Source organism: Octodon degus, unplaced genomic scaffold (assembly GCF_000260255.1).
Source record: "Octodon degus isolate 3935 unplaced genomic scaffold, OctDeg1.0 scaffold00025, whole genome shotgun sequence".
In the NCBI taxonomy this organism is placed as follows: domain Eukaryota; kingdom Metazoa; phylum Chordata; class Mammalia; order Rodentia; family Octodontidae; genus Octodon; species Octodon degus.
This window is the reverse complement of record NW_004524601.1, coordinates 5677515-5692575: the sequence shown is the minus strand read 5'-3', so window position 1 is coordinate 5692575 and position 15061 is coordinate 5677515. Positions and strand designations below refer to the sequence as shown.

At 37.3% G+C, this 15061-nt stretch overlaps 1 pseudogene; it reads left to right on the top strand.

Annotated features, from left to right (window-relative positions):
* The window catches only part of LOC101581378, a 60963-nt pseudogene that overhangs the window by 12112 nt on the left and 33790 nt on the right, over positions 1-15061 (top strand).

Here is a 15061-nt window from a genome sequence, read left to right as displayed (position 1 = left end):
ATAGATAGATAGATAGATAGATAGATAGATAGATATGATAGATAGATAGAAAACATGCTGTGTCTTTACCCGTCTACTTGATGGAGCTGGCATTAGGTGATTCCTGGCACCTCTCATAATTGAAATGAGCATGAAAAGCAATCCTCTGAAGCAGTTTAGGATATCAGGCAACCAAGACAGCACAAGGAAGTACTCACAAAAGAGGACTTTTGAGACTGCATCAGAACATGGACTGAATGAATGGAAAAGTGTTCAAAGTGGAGGTGGAGGAAAAAAAGCTGAAGGGGGAGGGTCTTAAGGGGAATTAATGGCAGCACGCCTTTTGCTAGCATAATATTTTTAATTTAAATATTCACCAGGGTTAGCAAGATAGCTCATTGGACAAAACACCTGCTTAAGCAAGCACAAAGACCGGGGTTCTATTCCCAAAACCACATGTCATGCTATACCCACCCCTTGCACATTGAGCTGGCCACCAAGACTAGGCAAGGTGGGGCACACCTGTAATTCCTGTACTGGGGAGGCTAAAAACAGGAGGATCACTATAAGTCCGAGCTGTGTGGGGAAGCCCTATACCAAATACATAAATAAAAAAATAAAAACATTCACCATATGTCTCAGTCACAACTCTTAGGTTACAAAGTCTACTTGACTTGGTAATAAGCATGTATTACATCTGTAAAAATGAAAGCAATTTCTATGATCTGCTTCCACAGTATATGCTTACAGCCATAAATCATTAAATTTGATTTAAAAAATCAGTCCAGGTCTGTACCTTTAATTGTGACCTCAGACATGACCTTCATTCTTGCCATGTCTCTTCCTCTGTTGGTTTTACACATCAAAAGTCTTAAAAATGTTTTTGGAGTTCTGTTTTGTTGAATCAGGCTACTTCCAAATTTTCAGTAAGTTCCAATCATTATGGTACAGTTTCCATGCCTGAAATCTTCCCAACTAAACTGCATAGGAGCTGTGGAAACCTTTGAAACAGAATCCATTAGAAAAAGTCTTTCAGATATCTCAGTAATAATACAATATGCTTAATTCAATCAGCAGAATAATAAATTTTTTAAGATTCAGGGTTTCAACTTATTTTTTACAATGAGTGCTATAAATCATTGAATTATTTTTGCTGTTACTGAGTAATTAATTAGTGTTTCATGCTGATTTCTGATATACCTTACCTTTGTGTCAATTATAAGAACATCAATTTTGTAAGTTTCATTACAGAACTATTTCACTTGTATAATAAGTACAGAGATAGCTTTTTTCCATTTTTGCTCTCTAAATTTTATAATGTACCTGGGTCACAAGGAGGAGTCCAATTATTTGTCATACTGAGACATGAAATCATTTTTACAGGAGTTAACGAACTCAAATTATTAAAATATAATTCCTTTAAAGTCAGTTCGTTTCTGAGGTTACAAACAAACTCTGCATCTGCTCATCAGAACCAGAGAAAATAATATCTGTTTGAAGAAACATCTATCAATAAGAATTTAAGAATATCAAGGATGGAGAAAAAAGTGGAGAAAAAAGTGAGTTTTTTCAGAATCAGAAATTGGTGGCAATTTTTAGTGTTTGAATTAAAATAAGTAAAACTTTTTTTAAATATGTTAATGAAGAAATTCAAGGAAAACAAGAGAAGAATTCTCAATATGGAGTAGTCAAATCAGAAATCACAAGTTGATCTCAAAAGTGAACTCAGGGAGACAGAAAAAAATATTGTTTTCAGCCTCATAAAAAAAAATGAAGTGATACAAGGCAAGAAGTTATGCAACGTCCAACTCTAGGCCTTTACAAACACTCTTGACAATTCAACTGAAGTCAAAAGCAAAGCAATTTCTCTATGCCAGAAATATTTGTTACAAAACAGAGCTTAAACACAAAATTAAGTATACTGAAATTCCATTTAATTTTTTTAATTTCAAATATTTATACATGTGGCATTACTTTTCAGTTTTGAATGACTTTTATTTGGTATGTCTTTTATTTTTCCTCAATAGCCCATTCTTTTGATGTTTTCTTTATTAAATGTCAAAATCAACTAGGAACATCCATGTAAGTTAATAAAATATATAATCTTGTCTCTATGTCAATATACCGTCTCCATATGTCTCTATATGTCAACTTATATTATTTTTTATCACTTTATGATTATATTATGAGGTCTTTGAAAGTCTCCAGAAGTTTCAGCACAGCTCTCTCAGAAAATGGCTTCCTTATCAATATGCTCATTCAACATTATTTAATTGTGTAATACTTTAATAAAAATAACATTGTGAGAATTTCCTGGAATAGCTGAAACTTAAGATTTCTCATGTTTTATCCTGAAGATTAATATTTGTCAAGAATATGGAGCCATCACTGGAAAGAAGATTGTAGTTTGATTTTCTTTGAATGTATTGTGGCTTATATTTCAAGCTTTCCAGATGAAGCACAATTTCTCTAAAATGTAGACAAGTAGCCTAAGTGAGGAAGCAATGGGATATGCCCTGCACTGTCGAAGTCCAGCGTAGCAAGCAGTACGTGGTAGCGAGGAAGACACCGGGAAGAGCCTTCTTAGGCCATATCACTTAGGCCATCTCGATGGGTGAGCAGGAGAGGAGGTAAATAAAACTTAGGAAAAAGGCATCCTGATTGGTGGGTAAAGAATAAAATGTTGAAATGCAAACTTTAAAATGTGTCTAATGTGCAGGCAGCATTTTTACCAATGCAAGGGCCAGCAAGACCGGCTGGGGACTGCCGCCCACGGCCGTGTGTCCCTGGCTCTGAGGACCACAGCCTGGCTGCACCAGGACGAGGAGCAAGCTGCCCCACCAGGCTGTTCTTCCAGCGTTGATGAGTCAGAGGAATCACTCAGCCTCCAAGAGTCAAGCAGGAGAGCGCAGGGCCTTGGCTGGCACGGTGCCCCTTCCCTCTGTTCAGTGTCTCTGAGGGCTGCGATGCTTGCGGGCATCCGTGGGACCTGAGATCGCTGCTGGGCACTCACAAACAGCGCGGGAGCTACGGGAGCCCCCTCGTGCTCCCCTGCTTGTTGTTTTTAAGGACATAATTCAAGGATCACAAGTCTCCAGGACGATTTGATGAAAGACTATAAATGCAAATTCTTAATGTAAATCTGAAATGCTTTCCTTGACGCAACCTGGGAAAATTAAGAAAATGCCATCATTAACAATGAGAGATGGGCATGGGGTTAAGTGAAATAAATCAGACACACCACCCTGAGTATCACATGGTTTCTCTCAGATAAGAAACCTAGAATACAAATAAAGAGCAAAATAAAGACTAGGTCATCCGAAATAGGTAGAGAATACACTTGAAAAAGGGGATGGGAGCAAGGGGTGGAGCCAAGGGGAAGCCAGGAGAAGAGGGTAAGATGACGAAGGTGCGCTAGGGACGTGGACCAGCTGCCCATGGGAATGGAAATCATCACATTCTGTGAACCTGGACAGAAAAAAAAGAAAAGGAAAATGAAAAACTAAACCATCTTCTTTTGTATGTTTTTTTATGACTTATACATTATAAAAGTAATTCACATTTATTAACAATACAAGACCTTATTCAATAATTACAAAGCGTAATCCAAACTACAAGCATGTTTTAAAGTCTAACCTGCAGTGATTTTTTTCTTAGTGTTCCACACAGTCATGGTGAATTTTATAATCAGTGATGTCTTAGAGTCAATAAAGTAAGAGTAGGAGGTGGTGTGCAAATCCTACTGAACACTCCTTGTATGCCACACAGGACATTTTGTGTGTAACAATTTTATGGATCATTAAAAATAATATAGAGAAAAATTAACACTACTGCTATTTTACTTGATTAATGTCCAAGACACAGAGGTTCTGTAATTACCCAAGATCATATACCTGCTAGTGGTGCAGATCAAACCTCCAATCTCATCTGTTTCTGAAATCACCTGCAAACCCTGCACCGATGAGCGGCAGCATTCCAGATGGTAGTTACTTGGAAGAGCCATCATATGTGGACAGAAATGAGCAACCCTAGTGCTGAAACTACAACAGAAAATACTATCCCTCTTTAGAAACACTTATTATCCCTTATTTTAAAGATTTAATAGCATGCTGTCAAGGGGATGTCTTTTAAAGAAATTCTAAACTTCTATCGTAAAACACTTGAAAGTTATTGCTAAATAAAAAATATGGGCCCGTTGTATCCCAGGATTTTAACAACTATACTTTACCTTTTATGTACTAAGGAAGTGTGGAAGACAAGCACAAACCATGTGGCTATGAAAGAAGGAAGACACATTAGCCAACATTGGATCAAATTGCATATTGGATATTAAGTTTTAGTTCTATTCGGCTGTAAAATGTAGTGCTGACATCCTCAAATGAAATGAAACTTAAACCGAACTTAAAATGCTATCACTTTGAATACTTAGCTATAGAGTGTGTCTCCAAAGCATTCCCAAATAGGGATTGATCCCATATATACATGTGCAATGCAAATTGCACAGCAGGCAAAAAATACAAGAAGATCAAATTTACGTCTATTCGTCTTATCAAGATGACCTCTTAAAATATTTTTTTAAAAACTTTTCTGAAATTTATATTTATAATCAATGTATTATTTGTTATTGAAAAGAAAGTTACTCGGTTAGGGATTGCAATCGAGAATGTTGTACAAGGATGTGTATTTCCTTTGTCAGGATTAATAGAACATTCTTCTATTCTTGCAGATTTCTATTCTGACCTTTTATATATCAAAGTGCATGCCCACGTGCCCACCGCTCTCAGTGAATACATTCATGATGTACTGATAAAAGAAAGTAACAAGAAAAAGAGGAGGCATTTGTTGTTTTTGTGCTTCTTTCAAGGTTACTCCTCAGAACTAGCATCCTAGAGACAAAAACTTGCTTTGTAAAACACATTTTTTGCATTCTTAAGCTATAAAGACATGGTGAGTAGGTGCGTGCAGCCCAATTTATCCTGGAACACTGCTTTGCATGTGGTTATGTCTGTGTTCATACCTAGATGGACTCATAATGAAAACTCCATCTAGGGGGTGGAGAGCTAGCATGCAGGTTAGTTTTCTCTTGCTTTAAAAGATTTAACCCCACTAATCCCAGGTATCATGACACCAACAAACACCAGTGATGAAAATATGTGAACATTCAGACCACTTTGCCTGCATGAAAAAGATCATGTTCTACAAGTCTAGTGAGTACAGTTAGGGAAAAGATCACCCTTTGGGTCAGAGCCATCAAAGTAGGATTTTCAGTGAAAAATGGAATGACTGTATCAAGCTCCAGAGTGTTCACAGATAGAATAAACTTATTTAAGGTTTTTGAAAAAACAAATTTCTACACTGAAAATATTTGTCAGAAATGGTGCTAGATGATACATCAGGTTGCGAGAAGCCACTCATGAAATATGAAAGCAGTTACCACAGGCGGAGAACGGGAAGAAAGAGGCATTCGAGTACCCAGCCGCAGCAAGAAACACTGCAGTCAACATGGGTGGAAAATCCCCGCACATTTTCCTGACATGATTTGAAAAGTGAGGTATCAGAAGTAATTTTAAAGAGTTCAGTGATTTTATTGCAAGCTTATTGGTTGCTCTTTGGTTAACTAAGCATGTGAATCTGCTTGTAATATAATAGTGTGGAATAATTTTATGAGTAGCTAAGTCCCGGGCATCCAGGTATTAGTCCAAATATCTGAACTTACCATTAAGCAAGACTTTTTTTTTTTTTTTTTTTTGGTGGAACTGGGGATTGAACTCAGACCCCTGTGCTTGCCACAGAAGCACTTATTCCACTGAGCCATCTCCCTGGCCCTAGGCAAGACTTTGATTCCTAATTCTATAAAATATTTAATCTGAAATATGGAATGTCAAAATCCTTAAACAACACCCAAACAGCATCAATTTCTTTTCAGAAATGAGCTTTCCTTAAAATTCACAAATTTTAGAATATTTACCATTAGAAAAATAATTAAGAGGGTTGGGGAGATGGCTCAGTGGAATAAGCGCTTCCCTGGCAAGCACAAGGGCCTGAGTTCAATCCTTGGCTCCACCAAAAACAAAAAACAAAACAAAACAAAAAACTGAAAAATAATTAAATACTTTTTATTAATACAAGAGTATGTGTACACAAAGTGAGAGAGATTATATGTTCAAATGCACAGATCTTCCAATCAACCAAGAGTTATTAAAATTATGTGTATGTAAGGTAGCCTAAGAGCTTCCGATATAGGCTCTTGCTAAGATATTTCTTTTCCTTTTTTCTGTTATTTCAGGAGCATATTGGAAAGCAAAGATAAAAGAGAATTCTCCAATAAGTCATTTACTAGCTGAGAATTTAATTGTGAGGTTTCCAACCATGGTCTGTCTTGTTATCGTCTTTTGTTCCAGGGTTGTAAACCTTTCAATTCATTTATACTTATAAACAATTCCTGCCACATTATATGCATGGATTATTAGGAATGTCTCCCAGTAGAATCCTGTCAAGTTTCTGTACGCAATTAATTAGAAGTTCTGTTTTTATTTTTTATCAAACTTTTACAGTGGGTTAGAATATCTGAAATCTAAACAGAAAGTCTCTTTTAGCCCAAATGACGATACATTCCTTCACTTGGAAGGCTTTTAATGTCACAGATTTGAAAAGAGGGATTAAGGCCATTGGCGAAGTCACCTTGGGCAGAATGTGGTTTTGCTGATAACAGAATTATATTGCAAAGGAAAGGAAGCCAAATCCTGTATCTAATTAACAAGCCAAAAGTGATTTTTAAATGATCAAAGAGAGAACTAGCCTAAAACTATGACCCTACCTGCAACAGAATGGAGAAGGTCTAATGGTCGACATCTGGCCCCACAACGTTTGCAAATCATCTACACCTAAAAGGGACTCAGAGCAGCAGTTCTCGTGCCTCCACACAGAATGAAGCTCCTGAACCCACAGCTTTATTTTTCAGGAGCATTCCCGATTGACTTTTAAATCTTTTACATCCTAATAATCATTAAGCCCCGGCGCTCCAAGACTGTGTTTTAGTTGGCCGATGGTGGGAACAGAGGACAAATGCCATTAGACATATATACATATGTAATTATCACATATTACAGAACCTAGGTTATAGGCTAAATTTAATTCCATTCTGTCAACATTCAAATTCTGGGAATTTTGCATGAAATCTTATGTGCCCTCCTAATCTTCACCATATTCACTGGGTTTATCCCATATTTTCCTCAATATGAGCCTAAATTGTGTAAGATTGATGTGGTTCTAGTGGAGCAGTGGGTAGTAGAGCAACACACAGAGGAAGGATGCACTCGGGAGTGACACAAAGTATATATTTAAAGTGAATACACCAGGGCTAGCTAGATAGCTCAGCTGACTAAGAGCCTGCTTACGCAGGAGCAGGAACTGGTGTTCTATCCCCAGCACTATGTACCACCAGCCCTGCCCCCAGGCATGCCAAGCCAGGCCTCTGAGACCAGCTGTGCTGGTGCAGGCCCATAGAAACAGGAGGATCACTACAAGTCCAAGCTGTGCAGTGAGACCCCAAGCCGGCCACTAAGACCGGCTGTGCTGGTGCTGGCCCATAACCTAGCACTTAGGAGGCTGAGACAGGAGGATCACTACAAGTCCAAGCTGCGCAGTGAGACCCTCTACCAAATGCATAAAAAAGAATATACCACTGTAGAGCACTTGAAACTTGAAAGATCTTTCTCATTTATTGTCTTACATATCTTTCTTTCATTGCTTTTTGTTTTTCTCTTTTAGAATCAAGCGCATCATCTGAGTTAATGATGACAGCTTTATGCACGATCTATGAACAAATCAGGTCTTTGCAGCATTTCTCCTGTGTCTATAGCAACGCTCCAGCGCTGTCCGCTCACCCTCGCCTCCTAATGGGGGAGCTATTCTTCACCGCCTTCTCATTGCCAGGAAAAATAAATACCCAGCACCTTCGACTGGAAGGAGGAGAGGTCTATCGTGGAGCATGGTGTTGCAGCAGATTCAGCCCATGGAAGGCTCCTCCAAGGAAGGGAACTGGGGCAGGGTCTGGAAAAAGAAAGTGCCTCCCCTCCTGGAGATCAGAGAGCGGAGAGCGAAGGGAGGACCAGCAGGAGAAACACACCTGGAAGGGGGCGCAAGCCTCCAAAGGGTCTCCGCTGCCTCAGGGCACAGGCAGGGACAGGGCTATCAGTAGATGAAGGCCGCTGGTGAGTGCGAGAGGCCCTGAGCCAGTCCTCTGCTAACGCCCACCTCTATGCAGCACTGGAGAGCAAAACCAAAAGCCATCTGAACTTCCTCGCACTACTTTGCTACACATAAATACAGTGAAAAGGAAGGCTGGGCAGGTTTTGCTATTGTCATTTTTACAGAGGAGGAAGCTGTAAGCAATTAACCGCAATATGAGTGCTTCAGAATCAAAATGCGAATTCGGACAGTAGACACTGAGTCTGGAAGCACAGTTCTCTGTGTGTCATTCTGCATGCTTACTGTCGTTAAAAGCGTGCTTCTTTTCACATATACTTGCACTTGCTAAATCGAGAAGTTATCATTCATTCTTTATGCTCATCAATCTGATAGGCAAAAATCATTTTATACTGCATTGTTATCTTACATCCCTTGATTGGTCGGTGGATCGAATACATCCTGGCAAGTTTGGTAGCTGTTTGCATTTCCTCTATTTTGAGTGATCTGTCTAGTTTGTTTCCTGATTGCTTATGAATATTTTAATGAAATATGATTAACATGCCATAAAACAGACAAACTTCAACTATGCAACCAGATGGATTTAGACAGCTTCCTACAACTCTGTGGCTGTGCACAAGAGCAACACAGATGAGCTCCACCACAGCAGCAGGCTTCAGGTGTACCTCCAGTTCCCTCCTCCTGCGGAGAACCTTCTTCCAGCCACCGTGCTCTGACTGCTGTCATTGCAGATCCAGCCTTGCTGTGATGGGACCTAGATGCCCATCGAAGCTGCATTCTTTCCTTGAACATACTTGATAGCTAACTATGTCATCTATCAACAATGTATTATTTTATTCATTATTAGTCTGTTAATGAATATACAGTATTTTTATGTATATTCTCTTGCTAAAGTCATTAATCCTAGAAAGGTATTTGCTGTCATCCATACAGCTGCTGTGAACATTCAGGTGCAAATTTATTTTGCTCACATTTATTGTTTCGTTCCCTCAGCTAAGCAGCAAGGACTAGAATTACCAATAATACTTTAGAAATTTTTTTTTACCTTTTTTTATTTTTTGGTGGAACCGGGAATTGAACTCAGGCCATTGAGCCTGCCAGGGAAACGTTTATTCTACTGAGACATCTCTCCGGCCCCTTATTTTATTTAAAAAATACAAAATAACTTTCCAAATCAATTGAGCCTTTTAAAATTTCTACTTGGAATCTATAAAAGAACCAGTTGCTCCTCACCCTCCCAAACATGTATATTTTTTGTTTCATATTTGTACTTTCAGACAAATGGCAGTTCAGAGGAGTGAAATGACAGTTCATTGTGCAGTTAATTTTCATTATCTTAGAGACTTTAACATGTGCTTACTCGCCATTCATGCATCTTCTTTTCTAGAATTCTTAATTTGTGCTCTTTTATAAACATGTACTATTTATTTATTTATTTTTGTATTTTAGGGAAGGGTCTACAGGATACCCAGGGTCTCACTACTAGATCGGACTCATAGTGATCTGCCTGTTTACAGCCTCCCAAGAGCTGGGATTACAGGCACGCGCCACCACACCCAGTCTCAACTGCTGTCTCAGCGTGACCGGGTGGTAAGGCAGGCAAGGCACTTTTCATCTTTTAAGTACTAATTTAGGAAACAGCTTGATAAGTTCCAGAAAAGTCTTTGAAATTCAAAAGTGTTGTAAATAATTTGCCCTACTTGTGACTTATATATACATTTTTAAATTATGGCCTGAGATGAGCAGAACTTTTTCAATTTTTATGAGGTTCAATGCATGTATATATTTTTAGTTTTAATACTATGATACCATATCATATGAAGGAAAGAAAAGCATTTGCTTTTGGAAGTTCTGTTTACGCATAAATCTACAAGTTTTGTCTCACTAGTGTGAGATCCTGAAAGAATAATAAAATCTGAAAGGTACAATAGATACTGTGAAAGGGAAATAATTTGTTCACTGGGAAGGAAAAACTGGGATGAGGGAAAAGACGAAAGAAAAAAGGGGCAAAGATATATTTAGGTTCATATGCAGGATAGTTCGGATAATTGCACTGCCTATTCCTGTTGGTCATTTGAAAAGAGCAGTTAATGCTTAAATTTGTTTTCATTTTTTTCTTCCTTTTAATTTCTTATAACTATTTGTTGCTGTTGCTTTGCTCTTCTTTGTCTTAAACATTTTGCAGCTTTATATCTGATAACTAAACAACTAATTTGAAGATAACATCATGCAATACAGCAACCACTGTTATTTAGCATTAAAAAGGAAAACTTATGTGAAAGGCACTTATCAAAGATAAATTCATATCTAGAATGTATAAATAATCCTTAAAAATTCAACATGAATGAAAAAAAAAGCAATTCAATCATCACATAGACAAAAGACAAGGAAAGAAATTTTACCAGAGAGGAGACAGAGATGAAAAATTTAACATTAGTAACCACCATACAACTACAATGTACTAACACCAAATGATTTTTCATTACTTTTATATTTGAACAATTAATTTTATTAAAAATAGTGGTAATGCACACAATTTCTGTGAGGATGTTGAGACCTGAGTCTATCATAATCCTTATGAGAGGGCGAATATGCCTAACTCAGGAAGGTGACTTGCCATTTTCTGAAAACTATAAATATCAACTTAGTATGCAACCCAGAAATCATATTCTTAGGTATTCTTTTCAGGAAAATGCTAACACAACACCTGCACACTTGTTCAAAGTGGTTTTACTTGTAAAGCAGAAAGAAAAAAAAGAAAGAAAGAAAGAAAGAAAGAAAAAAGAAAGAAAGAAAGAAAGAAAGAAAGAAAGAAAGAAAGAAAGAAAGAAAGAAAGAAAGAAAGAAAGAAAGAGCCTACAAACAAAATGTGCTACATTAGGTATGGAGTGTGGTTGAGTGCAGCCCTACACATATGCGGTCTCACTGTGCAACATCCCAGAGGCTAAGGCAGGAGGACCCAAGTTTATGTCCAGCTTCAGCATCTTAGCAAGATCCTGCCTCAAAATTTTAAAAGGAGGATGTCCAAGAATTTGATCATTTATAATATCAAATAGGGAATATAAAATGAGGCATTTTAACTGTGCTTTTGATTTATGTTTACATTGGCTTTGCACATTTGGTGATCTTGATTGTGAATACCTACATAGTTATCTATCCTATGATTTATGATACATGGTTGAATGTGTGTGTGTGTGTGTGTGTGTGTGTGTGTGTGTGTGTGTGTAAGAATTCTAAAAAATGTTAAAGGTAAATAAATAGATAGAAAAGGGCTGGATGGTGGTAGCTCAGTGGTGCAGAGCTTGTCTAGCACATGTGAAGACCTGGGTTCACCTGCTTCAAAATGATGGAAGGAAGAAGAAGGAAGGAAAGAAGGGAGGGAGGAAGGGAGGGAGAGAACAAGGAGGGAAGGAAAAAATCACCAATGATCTGAAGTACTATCCCTCAATGAAAAGGAAGTAAGTCTGGATTTACCTAACAACTTGAGAAGCTCTAAGGGGGTCTGCTCTGAGGAAAGGGTCATAGCGAATGGTCATATGTGTTAAATGCAAATTATTTTGAAATATTATATATTTGGAGGAAATTCAAAAAAAAGTTTCCTTTTAATTCCTGAGTCAAACTTGAACTCCTGAGAGAGCCCTTATGTGGTCATGATAAATAAATAAATAAATAAATTTATTTATTTATTTAGATCCTGGGTTCACTAGTACATTGTTAAGAAATATTACATCTATACTCATGGAAAACTTTAATAAGTAATTTTATTTTCTTATATTTTAGGGTTTTTTAATGTTTTGTACCAATGATACTATAAAGATAGACCCCATAAATGAGTTGGAAATTGTTTTATATCCTGTTTTCTAGATATTTCTCTGCTTGTTTTGTAGTTTCTGAAAAATATATAATATTGCAAAATACTTTCATTAAAAAGTACTTTCTTCACAGATTGCATTTGCTTAAGCCCTCTGCTGAAAACTTACTGGACCTCTGTGTGGAAAGGTTTATTTCTGGTCCCCCTAGCATCCTCCTCTGGGTTGTTGCCTTATCCCCCTGCTTACAGCAGGCTCCTTCACAGGGCACAGTGTTACGCAACCACACAGGGCTGCTTTTTCCTTCAGTCTGGGAACCTGTTTTGTCTGTTGCCCTAAGTATGGTTCTGTCCCAGCTTAAAATCCTTTCTGTTCTTGCTTTTCAAATGGCTTAGCTGGTTAGAGGGTCCAGCTTTCATTCCTGGAGGAAAGTATTATACTGATTAAAAAAAAAAAACAGGGAAAGATACAACTAAAAATGAGAACTACAGATGAATCTCCCTCATGAACATAGATGCAAAAATCCTCAATAAAATACTAGCAAATAGAATATAGCAAATCATCAAGAAGATTATACACCATGAGCAGGTAGGATTCACCACAGGGATGCAAGGATGGTTCAATATACACAAATCTATAAAAGTAATACACTATATCAATAGAGCAAAATCTATGCAGAAAAGGCTTTTGACAAAGTCCAACACTCATTCATGACCAAAGTCTGACAGAACGTTGGAATAGATAGCCTCTACTTCAATCTGATAAAAGCCATCATGGCAACCCAATGGTTAACATAATTCTAAATGGGGAAAAAATGAAATCTTTTACTCTCAGACTTTGTACATGACAAGGATGTCCTCTATCACCACTCCTATTCAATCTAGTTCTGGAATCATTAGCTACAGTAATTAGACAAGAGAGAGAAATAGAAGGAATAAGAATAGATAAAGAAGTTAAATTATCTTTATTTGCAGATGACATGATACTTTACTTGGAAGACCCAAAAAACTCCACCAAGAAGCTAGAACAATTGATACACAAATTCAGTTTCATAGCAGGATACAAATTCAATCCCCAAAAGTCAATAGCATTCTTCTACACAGATAACAAACACACTGAGAGGGAAATTATAGAAACAATACTTTTTACAATAGCACCACGGAAAATGAAATACCTTGGAATTCATCTAACTAAAGAAGTCAAAGTCTTTTCAGTGAAAATTACAGTACACAAAAAAAGAGATCATAGAGGATTTCAGAAAATGGAAAGATATTCCCTATTCCTGGATAGGAAGAACCAACATTGTGAAGATGGACATGCTCCCAAAATTGCTGTACTGATTTAATGCAATCCCTACCGAACTACCACCAACATACCTCACAGAACTAGAGAAATTGTTCCTCAAATTTATTTGGAATAATAGCAAAGGCAGTGCTGGGCAACAAAGACAAGGCATAAGACATTACAATTCCTGAGTTGAAATTATACTACAAGGCTACTGTGGTAAAATCAGCATTGTACTGGCAATGAAATAGACCTGAGGATCAATGGAATAGATTAGAAGATGTAGAGCCCTCTACAAACACACTCAGCCACCTTATCTTTGACAAAGGGGCCAAACATGCTTACTGGAAGAAAGATAGTCTCTTTAAAAAAAAATGGTGCCTGAAAAACTGGCTCTCTGTGCTGAAAAATACAACTTGACCCAGGTCTATCACCATACACTAAACTAAAGTCAAAATGGATTAAAGATCTATACATTAAAACAGAAACACTAAATCTCCTGGAAGAGAAAGTAGGAGGAACTCTTGAAGACATAGGGGTAGGCAAAGAGTTCATGAACAAAAATCAAATGGCATGGGTAATACTTGAAAGAATTAACAACTGGGACTCCTCTTATTGTGAAGTTTTTGCACTTGTCAAAAGAAATTACCAACAAAGTGAAAAGACAACCCACAAATTTGGAAGAAATCTTGACTAATTAGCACTCAGATAAAAGTCTGGTCTCTAGAATTTATAAAGAACTAAAAATCATTTGGGCCCCAAATTTAAAGACCCAATCCAGAAATGGCATTCAAGATGAACACACACTTCTCAGAGGACAAAGTTAAAGAAATGAATAAATATATGAAAAAATGTTCCACACCACTAGCCATCCATGAAATGCAAATTAAAACAACACTGAGATACCTTCTCACCCCAGAAAGAATGGCTATCATAAAGAAATCAACCAACAACAAACATTGGAGAGGCTGTGGGGAAAAGGGAACCCTTCTCCTCTGCTGGTGGGAATGTAGACTGGTGCAACCGTTATGGAAATCAGTGTGGGGATTCCTTAAAATACTAGAACTGGAAACACAATTCAAGCCAGCTATCGCCCTACTGGGAATTTTCCTGGAGGAACTGTAAACATCATATCATAGTGATATATATACACCTATCTTTATAGCAGCACAATTTGTGATAGCCAAATCTTTGAAACAACCAAAATGCCCATCATCTGAGGAATGGATGAAAAAGATGAAGTATTTTTATACAATGGAATATTACTCAGCTATAAAGAATGATAAACTTGTAGCATTTATATGTAAGTGGATGCCACTTGAAGATATATTTATAAGTGAAATAAACCAGACCCACATGTTTAAATATCTTATAGGCTCCCTAGTGTAAGAACTGAAAAGAAGAAATACAAATATAAAGGTATAATACAATTAAAAGGAAAGCAAGAACTTGAGGTATGGATAACAAGGAGAGGGCAAGGAGGAAAGCTTGGAAACGTGACAAGGGCAAAGCCATACATTTATACCCACAAGATGGGTAAGGCAATGATCCTGAAAAACATCAGTGGGTTTTTGAAGCTAGCAGTTAATTAGTAGGATTCTCACCCTGACTATATATACTGATATCTATGAAATAAGCAACTGCACTGAAAAAAGCAATATATACTAGAAGGGTCACGCTTGGAATGCATGTCATTCTGGTCTTCTAAATACATACTGCTTGTCATGACAAACCAATTATTGCCATGCTGTCTCTCAAGTAAATGTTTGTTTAAAAAAAAA